The sequence below is a fragment of the Nyctibius grandis genome, chromosome 5, assembly GCF_013368605.1.
Source record: "Nyctibius grandis isolate bNycGra1 chromosome 5, bNycGra1.pri, whole genome shotgun sequence".
Lineage (NCBI taxonomy): Eukaryota > Metazoa > Chordata > Aves > Nyctibiiformes > Nyctibiidae > Nyctibius > Nyctibius grandis.
In genome coordinates this window covers 875,791-890,767 of record NC_090662.1, presented here as the reverse complement: position 1 = coordinate 890,767, position 14,977 = coordinate 875,791, and the positions used below count along the sequence as shown (strand labels likewise).

At 49.8% G+C, this 14,977-nt stretch overlaps 1 protein-coding gene across 5 annotated transcripts in view; it reads left to right on the top strand.

The window, feature by feature from the left end:
- The first annotated feature begins 679 nt into the window (after nt 1–679).
- Nucleotides 680–14,977, top strand: part of PPP6R2 (protein phosphatase 6 regulatory subunit 2) — a 96,367-nt gene continuing 82,069 nt past the window's right edge. For 2 of the 5 annotated variants that reach the window (XM_068401668.1, XM_068401663.1), the window contains exons 1-2: nt 680–782; nt 7,125–7,202. The gene's annotated coding sequence lies outside the window, so the exon portion shown is untranslated. Of the gene's footprint in view, nt 783–5,022; nt 5,043–7,124; nt 7,203–14,977 lie in introns of those variants that run through there. The other 3 variants (XM_068401667.1, XM_068401664.1, XM_068401665.1) reach the window with 3 other exon arrangements.

The following is a 14,977-nucleotide window of genomic DNA, read 5'->3' as shown; positions in this document are numbered from 1 at the left end:
TCCCTCCCTTCTCCCCCACACTCGCCCCCACCTCCCAGGACACGGTGGGCTGTGTCACCCCAGCGTTAATCCCCGCCAGCCCCATGACAGTGCCCATCTCTGGCATCTCCCGGGGCCTTATTCCCCTGTGCTGGGTGGGGAACAAGGGGCCTTCCCCCTCCTGCCGCTTCTGCCCCCCTTAACGTTAAAGGGCACAGAAGGGCCACACGCCCCCCCCAGGCCCAGGCCTGTGTCCCCCGCGGCCACCCATCACTGCCCGCCCGTCACCGCGCCTCCCCGGGGGCCGCAGCTCGCCCACCCCGGGGGCCCGGGGCCTGTCCCCTTACCCCGTCACCGAGGCTGGGGCCGCCCCGTCGGGCCCCCCCTGCCCTGCCCTGCCCGCCGCGGTGCTGCCCCCGGCCCAGGCCGCCGCCCCCGGCCCAGGCCGCCGCCCCCGGCCCAGGCCGCCGCCCCCGGCCCAGGCCGCCGCCCCCGGCCCCGCCCACCCCCGCCTCGCCCCGCCCCCCGGCCCAGGTACCGCCCCCCGGCGTGGCCCCGCCCCGGCTCGGCCCCGCCCTCCCGCCCCCCCCCGCGCGGCGCTGGGCAGCAGCGGGGCCGCCGCCATTTTGCAGGCAGCCGGAGCGCCCGCAGCTCGCCGCCTCGCCGCCCGCTGTCAGCGCAGCTCCGGCCGCCGCGCCCCGCCTCGGACGCGGCCCATGCCCCGCGGGCCGCCGGCCCTCGCAGCCAGGCAGCGCGCCAGCGGCCTCGCCGCGGGGCGGAGGGCAGGCCCGGACCCCCAGCAGGTGAGACTCCGCGGCTGGGCCCCTCCGCCCGCTCCGCCGAGCTGTCACCGCCGCCCGCCCGCCCTCCCGCTGCCACCTGCCGCCACACCGGGACCGGGGCTGGCCGGGCCGCGGGCTGCGCCCCGCCGCCGGCTGCTTCCGCCTTCCTGCGGCGGGGCCGGGGCGCTGGGCCTGGCCGGGCCGCGGAGGCGGTGCGCGGCCTGCCGCCCCGCCAGCCCGCCTCCGCTTCGGCCTCCTCGGGGCAGCGACAGCCCCTTCCCACCCCCTGCACCGCCGGGAGGAGTGGGTCACCGGGCCCGCAGCGCTGCCGGGGCTGCAGAGCCGCCTCCAGCCGCCCCGGGGTTGTTTTTCACTGGTTTTTTTTGGTGTTTTAAATAGCCCGTAGCCCCGCTGGTGCTGCCTGCGCCGCCCCCCTGGCAGCCCCGGTCGCTGAGTCCGCTTCTGGGTCCCTGCTCTCGGCCGTGCTGGAGTCCCACCGGGTCGTTTCATGCGATATCTGGGTTAAATCACACTTTCTGCACGTGTCAGAGTTTGCTTTTTCTTGTTTTTTTTTTGGTTGGGGTCGACCTGGTGAGGATGGGTCATGGGAAGGCGAGGGTGCAGGTTCCCGGGACTGGTGCTTAGCCAGTGGGTGCTGGCTGAAGCTGTGGGGAGCCGTGGTGGTGGCAAGGACAGAGGCGTGGGTCACCCTCCTGGGGACCCCCTGGCTTGGGGTGCGCAGGGCCTGGAGCCCGAGCGAGGGACCCCGGCGGCTTGGCGTGTGAAAATAAATGTCACTGAGCTGGCATTGCTGGTGTACAGAAATGGGGTGGGAGTTGTAGCCACAACTGGAATCACTACAGCATGTAATTGTGCAGAACGATGACTTCTTGACGAGTCTGACGAGGGCTCCCCTTCTCATCTGAAGGCCTTGTTTTGCACTAGTGAAAAAAAAAAACCAAACTAGGAAGTGAAAAAGAGAAACTGAGAGAACTTGGAGGGACCTGAGGTATTTTCCGTATCTTACATATCTCCAACTTAAAAATTAATATTTTAAAAACCAAAGCTTATTTTCCTAATGTATTTTATTTTCTCTCTCAAAAAACAAAGGAGAAAGTTGTGGTTCCACTCCTGTCCAGAGCTACGCGTTTGAAGTCAAGCGTGTAAACACTTCCTAGCAGATTTTTGTTACAAAGCGCTGTTTTAAGAATAATGGGTGAATAAACATCTATGATTTCTCTTCTTCCTCTGACACTTAAAAGCAAACAGTTTGCCAAAATACTTAGTGGTAAAAAAGTCTGGTAGTATAGCAATTCCCATAGCAACTGATGGTGGTACCGTGGTAAGCAGAGTTACGTGTTGGAGTGTGCAGTGGGAACACGTAGCGACCTGTGCTGGTTTGAGGGGTAGCAAGAAATATTTGCTCAGGAGAAGGTGACTGAGGATTGGATAAGAACAAAATGGTGTGAGATGGAAGGCTGGCTTTGTTTTTCGTGTGTTCGATCTGCAGACATTACTGGTGACTTTTGGACTTGCTTTGTGTTGCATTGCAAATCCAGGGACCTGGGTCAACGGCCTGGCGAGAAATCGTGGAAAATCCGTGGCGTTGCAGCAGCTTTCTGGGAAGAGCTCGGTCCGTAGCAGCATGGTATCAGACAGGTGGTGCAGACGCTGGCGCTGAGGTTTGGGGAGGTTCTTGCAAACCTCAGGCTGTGAGAGGGCGACTGATGTCGAGCGTTTGTCCTGGGGATGGCGGGGAGCACTGACGCATCCTCTTCCTCACCCTGCTCGTCGGTTAAACCGTGGTTGTGTGGCAGGAGGAACAGGTTGAATTTCTAAGTTCGTAGTGCAGAAATTGGAGACTGTCAAAAATGAATAACAAAGAGAAAACTCTTTCAGAGCTTATGTTGTTTGTTTGGTGGGGGTTTATTTTCCCCTGCTAAGCAAGCATCCTCAGTCTGTGGGCTTAAATTATTTTTAGAGACCTCCAGGCTGCTGTCACGAGCAGCACAGCCTGTTTTGCAGTGCTCCCCTGCGGGGGAAGGCTGAAGCCCTGGCAGAGGGGTGCTGACGGAGCTGTTAGGGGCTGGTGAGCGGGGCTCCCCCCAGCCCTGGCGCACGGGTCACTGGTTGGACTGGGAGTCAGCTGGAAGGAATTAAAGTCTCGCTGTCCCCAGATCCTGAGCTAGGAGGGGGAATTGTTTAGTTACGCTTCCCCTCCGCTTTGGTAGGGAGGTATCCCCGGCGTGGCTGTGGTGGTGTTCTGTGCTCTGGGGAAGGAACGCTTCATCCGTGTTCTCCCCTGAGTTTTATTTGCTAAGGTGCTGAAGGAAAACCAAAACTGTTTTCTCCCCTGAGATGCAGCAGGGCGTTAGTGGTACAGAAGAATTCCAGCGAAGAAAGTTGTTAGGCTTGAGGAGAGCTCGGGGCGGGGAGAACAGGGGAGAGGAGCTTTCTTACTCTGTGTTTCTGGATAATAAGGTGTGTAGAAGTGCAAGTGTAAAAGCAGATTATATGTTAGGGGAAAATGACTTGACGTACATAATCACGTAGTGTGTTTTCTTGACACAGTGGCTTGGAGTCTGAAGTGTTAGTGCCTGAAGGGCGATACCTAGAACAGCGTAATAAGCTCAGCCATAAAAATGGGCAAACTGGAATGCCAAGAAATAGAAGAGTATCTTGTTATAGTGAGTGTTTCTGGAACAATAGTAGAATGACAAGAGTAACTGGGAAACTTGGGTGTAAATGACACAGGAAAAACAGATGAGGTCAGGGAGCTGAGAGCAAAGCAGGAGCTGAGTGGGTGAGAGAACTTTTGAGAACTTTATAGGGAGGAATATTTGTGGGAGGTCCTGTTGTTTTGCTAGATGTAAAATTATTGAAAAACTAATTGAGGAGAGCAGAGTTAATAGACTATTAATGAATGATGTCAGCTCTCCATCCGAGCAGTCAAATATGGAGGCACGGTTCAGAGCAGCAGTCGTTTACTCTTAGCCCTATTTATAGGGTAACACAGTTCTGTTCTTAATTATGTTTTACGGGCTGGGGAATCAGCTTGACTGTTTGTTACCTCCTTTTCACGGAAAATCTACAGATGTCGGTGGATTTATATAAGGATCAGGGAAAGAATGTGGCCTCTGTGTGACCAGTAGTAGCAACAATGGAACTTAAGTGTTGTCTTTGATTCAATATTATTAGAAGCAAAAGTATGTTGTCTTTTCTGGCCGCTGCTATGTTTCTAGGGCGCTTGTTTCTTTAATTGTGCTTTTTTCTTTCCCTCTCCCTGTCTATATTCCTCCCACCGTCCTCCCCTCCCCCTGTGGTGGACTTCCCAGCTCCTTGTTTTGATCTGCTGAAACAGTCAGCAGTGCAATAACCAATATTGACATTATTATTACATGCCTTGGCTATTTTTACCTGTCTGTTAACTCTGGTGTGGGGGGAAACTCGGGCAAATAAATATTTAGTTATCTTGGGAAATGAAGCTTTCATAGCCAAGGTTAAAAGTCTCAGCCCACAAAAGCTCGGATTTTTGTGGGATTTGGATGCCACACGCATCGCATACACGGTGTTCGTGTCAGGTCTGCAAATGGGAAGTTGGACATCAGTGGCTGAATTAAGTGTCGTTCTCTCTTTTTGCTTATTAATGCCATTTAGTCCTAGACAAAGCCGAGACAGTGCAAGTAGTTACAATAATAAATGGCTGCGTGGCAATGCCTAAAGCCTAACTAAAATTGTCATCTTTGAAACACCATGTGGCACCGGGCCTTGGGAAGGGGGTTGTCAGCAGAAGGAGGATGAGCGAGCTTAGGAGGGCTCGATGTCAAAAGGAGGAAGTTAAAATCATCAGCTTGAGCCTGGGAGCTCTGCAGCCGTGACTGCTGCTGATTTTTCTCTCAATTTCTCTTTCTTTGTGTCTACTTGTGTTCTCATTCCGCGCACAGGCTGTAAGCTCACCGGGGCAGCGGCCGTGGTGCCTGGCACAGGGCAGCCTTGTCCCCTTGGAAGTACCCAATTCCTTGCCCTCGTGTCAATGTCGTGTGCTGGAGGACACAATCTTATCTGTACAGAAGGGGAACCTGGAAGGTGTGAGAAATAACGTTCTGGTTAGATGGCACAGCTCAAGAAGTTGTTTAAGCCAAGCGGGCAGAGCTCCGAACGACTTCCTTACCTAGGCAAAAGAAGAAACTTTCACCAGCTTTTGTTTTGGCAGGTGGCATGGCAGGCAATCTACAGGGTTTGCAGAGAAAACTTTCCAAACGTTGACGACTTGAATGCAAGGTTTGTGTTCAGTTGGCAAACGTCTCTGCTGCTCTTTCCGGTACGCCCATGCTCGTTGGGTTTTTTTTATTTCATTTCTGCAGTTTGCTGCCCTTCAGAGCATTGTGGCCTGCAGTGACACTGATAACTGTTAAGTCACTTTGATTCTGATTTTGTTTGGCAGAATTAGGAGCAATAGCAGCAAAGCAGAGGCTGGCACTGCTTGCTGGGAGAAAGGCAAACAAGTGCGACGACTGCAGTAGTGGAGATCTTCTTTCTTGCTGCAACGCACAGGAAGGAAGGAGGAAATAGAACACAAGATATTTCAGTTTCAGTTTTGTCTTTGATTTTTCGATGGTAGACTTAATTGTGTTAACAGAGGATGCATGATGGGTATGCATTCAAGAAAGTTCAAGAAAGATCAGGAATTACTGGAGAGAGTCCAGCGGAGGGTACGGAGATGGTCAGAGGGCTGGAGCATCTCTGCTGCGAGGAGAGGCTGAGGGAGCTGGGGCTGTTCAGCTGGAGAAGAGCAGACTGAGGGGGGATCTTATCAATGCTCACAGATACCTCAGGGGGGTGTCAAGGGGATGGGGCCAGACTCTTCTCAGTGGTGCCCAGGACAAGGGGCAACGGGCACAAGCTGAAACATGGGAAGTTCCATCTGAATATGAGGAGGAACTTCTTTGGTGTGAGGGTGCCAGAGCCCTGGCACAGGCTGCCCAGGGAGGGGGGAGTCTCCTTCTCTGGAGATATTCAAACCCGCCTGGACACGACCCTGTGCAACGTGCTGTGGGTGACCCTGCTTGGGCAGGGGTTGGGCTGGGTGATCTCCAGAGGTGCCTCCCAACCCTTGACCATTCTGTGATTCTGTATGCCTTGACATTTTGTCATAAGCGACTTGGATTCTCTCGTGGGTAGCAACTCCTTTGCATTCCTCATGGTCTTGCAAACCTGGGGATTGTTTCAGCTTCTTGCTTTCACGTGCAGCAGGGTGGGATGAGAAAGGTGGTGTTTCTCTAGCTGTTTCCCTTTCACTTTCTTCCTTCAGAAGATCCTCTGGTCTGCCATTTGATGTAATTCTTTTCTGTTAAGATGGGCTGCTTCTTTTTTTAGAAGGATAATTGAGACTAAGCTAACGGGTTGAAAACTATCCCGTCTCCCCGAGCCAGAGGACTAAGGGTGCAGTTCCACAGCGACATCAGCGGGCCCGTGTCCAGGCTGCCATGTGTTGGCATTAATACCCGTGTGGCCGTGCGGTGCCACCGGGGAGGGCTGAGCGGGCGGAACGCTGACCCTGCTCGGAGGGAGTCGTTTTCAGCTGGATCAGCTCCCTCAACCAGCTCGATGTGTAGTTGCACAAACAGCCCTGACACAAGGGAGGATGCAGCAACGTGTGTCCCAGGAAGGAGAGGAGTAGAAGGAGCAGGTCTCTCGCCATCTGGATTTAAATAGGGTGGGGTTCAATTTAACTAATTTAGGTTTGTGGTGCAACGTGTTCCTGGTTTGTCCCTCTGCGTTAGTGCTGGTCCCACACTTGCAGGGAGCCAGTCTGTCAACAGACTACCCGCCCTTCCCCTGCTCGTTTTCTGCTGGTTTATTTGGCTTCCCAGGCAGGGTAGGAGCCGCTGAGCACCGCTGCTGGGAGGTTTGCTGGTCAGTTGAAATATGAAGCGGTTGGGCATAGTGGGGCTGAAGCAGTGCTAATGAAAACCGTGATTCCGTGGTAGATTAAATCAAACTAAGCCTAGTGAACAGAAGATCCAGGTCATCCTCAGAGGCCCAGGACCACAGCTCCTGAGCCAGAGGACCCGATTAATGGTCAACAGATGCTCAGTCAGCACTCTACTTAAATTAGAAAATGCTCAATGATGGATTTCAAGTCAGTTCTATTGCATGTTATCCTTTTTTTTTTAATACAGAAGATTGTTTTTCGTAGTGCTCAGTTGTTTTTTACTACTTCTGCATTCTCCCAGTCCTTTACTATATTGCCTTTTAACATTACATTGTCCGTGGTATATCCTAAATTTTCTTTTATCTTTTTCATTTTCTCCCATGACTATCTAAGCCTTTTTTTTTTTTTTCCCTAACATTGTGTTTCAGACTCTGCCTTCACTTTCAAGGGGCTGGAGACTTCTCACCGGAGTTCACACATCTATGATGTAAATGCCTACTTCTGAGGTAACCATTTAGGATTCCTTTTTTAGTCAATGGAGAGAACCAGATGCTTATTTTCTTTCGATGCGGAAGTCTAAAATAGAGCCGAGTTTTGCTGTAGAAGTGCTCATTTCTCCTCTACTGCAAAGGGAGTCTGGGTGACTAATTCAGATTAGTCATCCATAGCATAAATGTCTACACGTTAGGTGAGACAGATCCTATTGCAGAAGACAACTTGCTAGGCCAAGGTTCTGATGGGGACCGCCTCACCTCAGCGGGGTTGCCTTCTCACCCTGGATGGGTTGTAAGGTGAATAAGACATCGGTTGTGTTTCGCAATGTGCTATGCCCTTAGCTCTGCTCGATGAATCTTCTTCCTCTTTCATGGCTGACTGATAAGTTTGAGGTTGAAAGCAGTGTCTATAAATGATGCAGAATCATATACAATAAATTCAGACCAATAGAATAAAACGAACTTAAGTTGTTGTCATGTATGTGGCCAGCACAGTTGGTTTTCCAGATGCTGTTTGAGACGTACAGATGCTAGCCAGAGGAGTAGCTACGTGTGATTGTCTAGTCTGGGTCATAAATAAGCACTAAGCTCCGTGGTGCACAAGACAGGATTTCTCCATGTTTCTTCAGTGCTTAGCGTGAAGAGGACCCGAAGCTGAAAAGGCATTTGTCACATTTTACTAAATGTAAATACTGAATTCTTTTCCTTATACTTTCTCTAAAGACTATTTAATTGTGACCAGTCCTAGAGACTGCTACATGTGTCTGAGCGTTGTGAAGACTCGAGGAGGAAGTAGCAGAGTAGTTCACAAGAATATGAAGGGGTCTGAGGACGCCAAATTTTACAGAAAGGTGTGTAATATTTTAGGGATGCAGTGCCAGGAATGAACACATTCAGTTTCATTGGCGTTACCCTGTACCCACTGTTTCCTCTTACAAAATAGGCAGCTAATTTCATGACTTCTGTTTTTCCTGTTACTTCTGTCATCTTAGCTAGTGTAGTCCCTATAAAATAACTGTTACAAGTTATTAGTGTGAACATCTGTAGTGCGTTCAGCGTGGCAGCCTTCACCCAGTGCGTCTGTGGCCTCCCCAGTCCTGTTTTTCCCCTCCATTTCAAACAGCAGCGCTGCTAAAGAATGTTGTGTCTTGCAGAAAAAAACCCTCACCGCTTCAACTTCATTTTTCATGAGTGAAATGTCTTACTCAATTGTAGTGAACTTAAAAGTGCTGTTTTTTAAAAATACCTGGAAGAAAATGTTGGAATGAAGTGGTGCAGTTCCCAGGAATGAAACTTTAATTATTTTTAGTCTTAGAAGAACACAGCAAGTAAAAATATTTAGTGTGTACTTGGGGTTTGAATGTATGCTTGAGTTTTTACAAGGAACTGTGAAGTGAAACTGAATCACCTGGTAGTCACAGTAGACATTTGTCATGTGAGGAAAATATCGTTACGTAACCACGGTTTGTTGTTAGAGCTGGTGGACTGTGCCCATCCAGTTCCAACCCTCTGCCACGGGCAGGGACACCTTCCACCAGACCAGGTTGCTCCCAGCCCCATCCAACCTGGCCTTGAACACTGCCAGGGAGGGGGCAGCCACAGCTTCTCTGGGCAACCTGGGCCAGGGTCTCACCACCCTCACAGTATCACAGAATCACAGAATCAATGAGGTTGGAAGAGCCCTCTGGGCTCATCGAGTCCAACCATTGCCCTGACACCACCATGGCAACTAGACCAGGGCACTAAGTGCCATGGCCAGGCTTTTCTGAAACCCCTCCCGAGATGGTGACTCCACCACCTCCCTGGGCAGCCCCTTCCAATGGCTAATGACCCTTGCTGAGAAGAAATGCTTCCTCATGTCCAACCTGACCCTCCCCTGGCCAAGCTTGAGGCTGTGTCCTCTTGTCCTGTTGCTGGTTGCCTGGGAGAAGAGGCCGACTCCCACCCCGCTACAACCTCCCTTCAGGTAGTTGTAGACTGCAATAAGGTCACCCCTGAGCCTCCTCTTCTCCAGGCTAAACACCCCCAGCTCCCTCAGCCGTTCCTCGCAGCTCAGACCCTCCAGACCCTTCCCCAGCTTGGTCGCCCTCCTCTGCACTCGCTCCAAACACCTCAAATACGACTGCTTTAAACTCCAGCTGCCTGATGGGGAAGAGATGGGGGAAGACCAAGTGGTGTTGCTGGAAGGTCTGTGAAAAGTCACCTCAGTGTGTGAAGTAATAAGCCAAAATAACATTGAAAGTATAATTATTGGAATGGATGCTGTACCTGAAAATAGCAAAATATTATGCGTGTTAGTGTTGGAGACAACGTTGAGGTATGTGATTAAAGAAAACAGGAGGGCAGAGAAGATAAAAACCATACTGGATAATCTGCTGTATTTAAAAAAAGCAAGGGAAAGGCCGATGATGTGTGGAATTCTGAATGTGTTTCCTGTTCACAATTTTTGGCGTGTATGTGACTTGTCAAGCTTGATGTCAGGGATGTCACAGAATCCCCGAATCACTGAGGTTGGAAGAGCCCTCTGGGATCATCGAGTCCAACCATTGCCCTGACACCACCATGGCAACTAGACCAGGGCACTAAGTGCCATGGCCAGGCTTTTCTTAAACCCCTCCAGAGATGGTGACTCCACCACCTCCCTGGGCAGCCCCTTCCAATGACTAATGACCCTTGCTGAGAAGAAATGCTTCCTAATGTCCAACCTGAACCTAATGTCGATTAGGCCAAGAGTTAATGTGGGTGTTTTACCTGTTAAATAAGAGGGGAATGTATTTGTTTATGCGTAATGCTGAACACCACCGTAATGTACTGTGGAGTATACTGGTGGGATTGGGAGAAGACCCTCCTTACAGTCCTGTAGTCCCATCTTGTTTTTTCTGTACCTAGTTCTGAGGCCGTGGGTGCTGCCTGCCATCAGGGACTGAACACCACAAGCTGGTTCTCTCTGATGGTATTTCTTACTGGAAACCCAGGATGCTTCCCTTGCCCTGACCACTTCTTTGTTCTTGCTTGGACTGTTACATAGTCTACAACTACCTGAAGGGAGGTTGTAGTGAAGTGGGAGTCGACCTCTTCTCCCAGGCAACCAGCGCTAGGACAAGAGGACACAGCCTCAAGCTTGGCCAGGGGAGGGTCAGGTTGGCCATTAGGAAGCATTTCTTCTCAGCAAGGGTCATTAGCCATTGGAAGGGGCTGCCCAGGGAGGTGGTGGAGTCCCCATCTCTGGAGGGGTTTAAGAAAAGCCTGGCCATGGCACTTAGTGCCCTGGTCTAGTTGCCATGGTGGTGTCAGGGCAATGGTTGGACTCGATGATCCCAGAGGGCTCTTCCAACCTCATTGATTCTGTGATGAAGCAGTGGAGGGAAAGAGAGCTCAGGCTCCCGTGGTTATGTCTGTACCATGCGACTGAGCATGACACGGAGAGCTCTGCATGAGCTGTAGGGCTGGAAGGAGGCCCGTTCCATCCCCTCCACCTCCGTGCCCGCCCGATGGGCCTTCTCTGCTTGCGAAACTTGAGCTGGTGTCTCTGTACAGCATCGTCCTGCACATGTAAATGTACCAGCTTGCTAAATTGGGAGGGGCACCTCTTAATGTGGTGCTTTATCGTGCTGTTCAGATGTAGAAGCAACAAGAACATTCTTTAAAATGTCACTGTAGTGTTTTACAGCTGAGAATAAAAACACGCCTTACTTTCAGAATTTGTAGAAAGCAAAAAAACTCATCTTCAGAAGAGCTTGATAGTCTTCTGTAATCTTCATAGTTTGAGAAGTCAGGTTGTAAATTAACTGGAAGATACTTCACTCAAGCAGAGTTGCTTGCGAGGCCCAGAATCAATGAGGTTGGAAGAGCCCTCTGGGCTCATCGAGTCCAACCATTGCCCTGACACCACCATGGCAACTAGACCAGGGCACTAAGCCATTGAGGTGGTGGGTGTTCTTATGAAATTTATGGTGGCGAGCTCTCTTGGCACCACAGAGAATGCGTGTCTGTGCTACAGCGGGGCAGACAGTTCTGTTGCTTGTAGCTTGAAACTGAATTTCTGACTTGGGAATTGTTACTCAAATAGACTTTGAGTGTTATATGCAAATCAATATCGTATGGAGACTCCCTGTAACTGAATATTGAGTTGCAACACCAGGGAATCTTGAATACGAGGTTTTACGATAGTCAGAGGTGATCACTAAGATGATACCCTGTTCCTGCAGCTATCGTACTTTGCATTCTCTGAGGTATTTATAGAGACCAAGAGTACTTACTGATGGTCTTTTGTGCAAGGTCGATGTTAATTTCTTTTCCCAAAGTTTATACAATCCCTAGAATTCTTTATTAAGCTTGGAAAAATAGAATCACAGAATGGTTTGGGTTGGAAGGGACCTTAAATATCATCCAGTTCCAACCCCCTGCCAAATAAATGTCATCCTCTTCAGACATTTGAAATCTTCACCTTTTCTGTCACAGAATCTGTGGGTTTTATCCCTAGTTTTGGTCATGATTAAGGCCATTTAGTTACAATGTGAACTGCTTCTTAGGATTTGTGCTTAAAGCCGTAGTTTGACATGCATTTAAGCTGACACTACTGCCGAAAAGCTGTCCTCTTCTTGCTGCTCATACCCATTTTCATCACTTCTCCACCCTCCTTCCTTGCTGCACAAGCGTTTGTGCAGCTACGTTGTGATCCAGTTTGGGGGAGTGACTCAGCTAAAACTTTCTTCTGCTAATACTGCGTGGAAAAGGAAAACAATTTTATTTTCAGCAGTGCAGGTTTAAATACGTGGCAAAGTGTGACCTGACATCAGCGCATAATTCAGCTTTGTGATTTCAGGAGCAACCTGAGCTTTAATGTTTATTTGTCCAGGTAAAGCCTGTTGAACTGCAAAGGGTGGGTCTGAGATTTCCAAATGACTCTTTTCCTTTCAAGAAATGAAGCGTAGCCCATAGATAGAGGTTGTGGTGCCACGCAGGGAAAATGGGCTGGCGGTCCATTGTCAGAGGTGAGATTTTTCTTCCGAGGTGTCTTAGTGTTTATTTTAACTGTAGAACTACGTAAACTTTGTGTGGAAGGTGTCTATATGATTTCCTGAAAGATTTTTTCACAGAATCAATGAGGTTGGAAGAGCCCTCTGGGATCATCGGGTCCAACCATTGCCCTGACACCACCATGGCAACTAGACCAGGGCACTAAGTGCCATGGCCAGGCTTTTCTTAAACCCCTCCAGAGATGGTGACTCCACCACCTCCCTGGGCAGCCCCTTCCAATGGCTAATGACCCTTGCTGAGAAGAAATGCTTCCTAATGTCCAACCTGACCCTCCCCTGGCCAAGCTTGAGGCTGTGTCCTCTTGTCCTAGCGCTGGTTGCCTGGGAGAAGAGGCCGACTCCCACTGTGCTACAACCTCCCTTCAGGTAGTTGTAGCCTGCACTAAGGTCACCTCTGAGCCTCCTCTTCTCCAGGCTAAACACCCCCAGCTCCCTCAGCCGCTCCTCGCAGCTCAGACCCTCCAGACCCTTCCCCAGCTTGGTCGCCCTCCTCTGCACTCGCTCCAACACCTCAACATCTCTCTTGCAGTGCGGGGCCCAGAACTGGACACAGGATTCAAGGTGCGGCCTCACCAGTGCCCAGTACAGAGGGACGATCCCTTCCCCAGACCGGCTGGCTACACTATTCCTAAGAGAGGCCAGGATGTCACTGGCCTTCTTGGCCACCTGGGCACACTGCTGGCTCACGTTCAGCCGCCTGTCCATCAGCACCCCCAGGGCTCTTAAGGATTAAGGAAGTTAAAATGCGTATGTTGTTTAAAACCCTGGTTTAAGGCACTGACTTGTTACAGTTGTGACAACGCAATATTTTGCCCCCTTTCCATGAGTTTGGTTGGTAGAACAGCGCAACGTCAGAACGTTCTGGTAGTTTTTAGCGTGCAAAAAGCATAGATACAGGCACAAATGCAGTTCTGAAGCTTTGAACTTGTATAAAGGACCACTAAAGGAACGTAAGCAGTTGTTTTTCTCATTTGAGGACATCACGCTACTGATAAAATAGGTGTATCTGAAGCGTGCAGCTCTTGATCTTCTTGTGAAGTGCAACAGGAAATCTTAGTTTGCAAACGCTGCAGCTTCACTGACAGTCTGAGATTTGTTGGTTAAACAACATGTAGTAAACAGTCTGAGTAGCATCAAAGTCCTGTTGTTTAATGCGAGCAGTGGAAGTGAGTGAGGAGTGTCTGAGGAGTCCTGCGAGGGATGTAAATCGACACTTAAAAAACCCCCATGATTTTGCTTTGCTCGTTTTAACAGTGATTGTGTGTTAACTTTTAATATTCAAATCTAGTTGCAAATCTTACACTTAAAGGTTAATCTTTAAATGAAGCACAGAAATCCTCCCGGGGTTCCTTGTAGGTGCTGCTGCTGCCTGCTTCGGTGGGGCAGACGGACTGTAGAGCTGCGTAAACAGGGAGTACTAACTAAAGATTCTTGACTATTAATCTCCTTCAATTATTAGTGATAGAGTGAAGTACAAGTTAAAAAATTTGAGATAACTCTGCCCTTATAGATAACATGAAGCTGGTAGGCTGTGGAGTTTAATTCTTTGGTGTGTGTTGAGCTCCATATGCTTTTGACTGATGTAGGAAAAAAAAAAGACCTCCTTTGTGCAATTATGTTCCCTGCGTTTGGTATATTTTTCTAGCTAGCTTTTTCCTGCCTGTTCTGAAGCACTGCAGTTTCTTCAGTGTCTGGGTGTGTTGAATTTAATTAAAAATGTAACATTTAAATAAAGAAGCTGTGCAAATTTTGTCCTTAGCATGGGGTAAGGCGTCAATTAGAAGGCTGTTTAACTAGATACTAGATGAGGATAAAGTTGATCATCAAAACTGAGTACTTCTTGATATCATCTCTTTATTAGGGAACTTCAGAGGCATAGAATAATTAGAAGTAGCTCCTAATTTTGTGTGCATATTTGTACAACAGACAGGCCTTCATCATTTTGTGCCTGCAGCAGTTTTTTATTAAAAACAAAAAAAAAAAACCAAGCCCAACACAAGCTCTTACTGTGCTGGTGTACCAGACTCTCTGCTGCAGTACTTGGGATTTACTGTTTGTGTCCAAGGAATGTAAACGTAGATGTCTCTTTCATTTGTCAGTTGGATGTTAACAAAAAATGAAGAAATTCATGTCGCTGGCTCAGAAGAGGAAATCTTGGCTAACTGGTGAGATACTATTTTGGTTAAGAATAAATTTTATCTGAGAATTATAAGTGTATCTCACAGAATCCCAGAATCAATGAGGTTGGAAGAGCCCTCTGGGGTCATCGAGTCCAACCATTGCCCTGACACCACCATGGCAACTAGACCAGGGCACTAAGTGCCATGGCCAGGCTTTTCTTAAACCCCTCCACAGATGGGGACTCCACCACCTCCCTGGGCAGCCCCTTCCAATGGCTAATGACCCTTGCTGAGAAGAAATGCTTCCTGATGTCCAACCTGACCCTCCCCTGGCCAAGCTTGAGGCTGTGTCCTCTTGTCCTAGCGCTGGTTGCCTGGGAGAAGAGGCCAACTCCCACCCCGCTACAACCTCCCTTCAGGTAGTTGTAGACTGCACTAAGGTCACCTCTGAGCCTCCTCTTCTCCAGGCTAAACACCCCCAGCTCCCTCAGCCGTTCCTCGCAGCTCAGACCCTCCAGACCCTTCCCCAGCTTGGTCGCCCTCCTCTGCACTCGCTCCAACACCTCAACATCTCTCTTGCAGTGCGGGGCCCAGAACTGGACACAGGATTCAAGGTGCCCCTCACCAG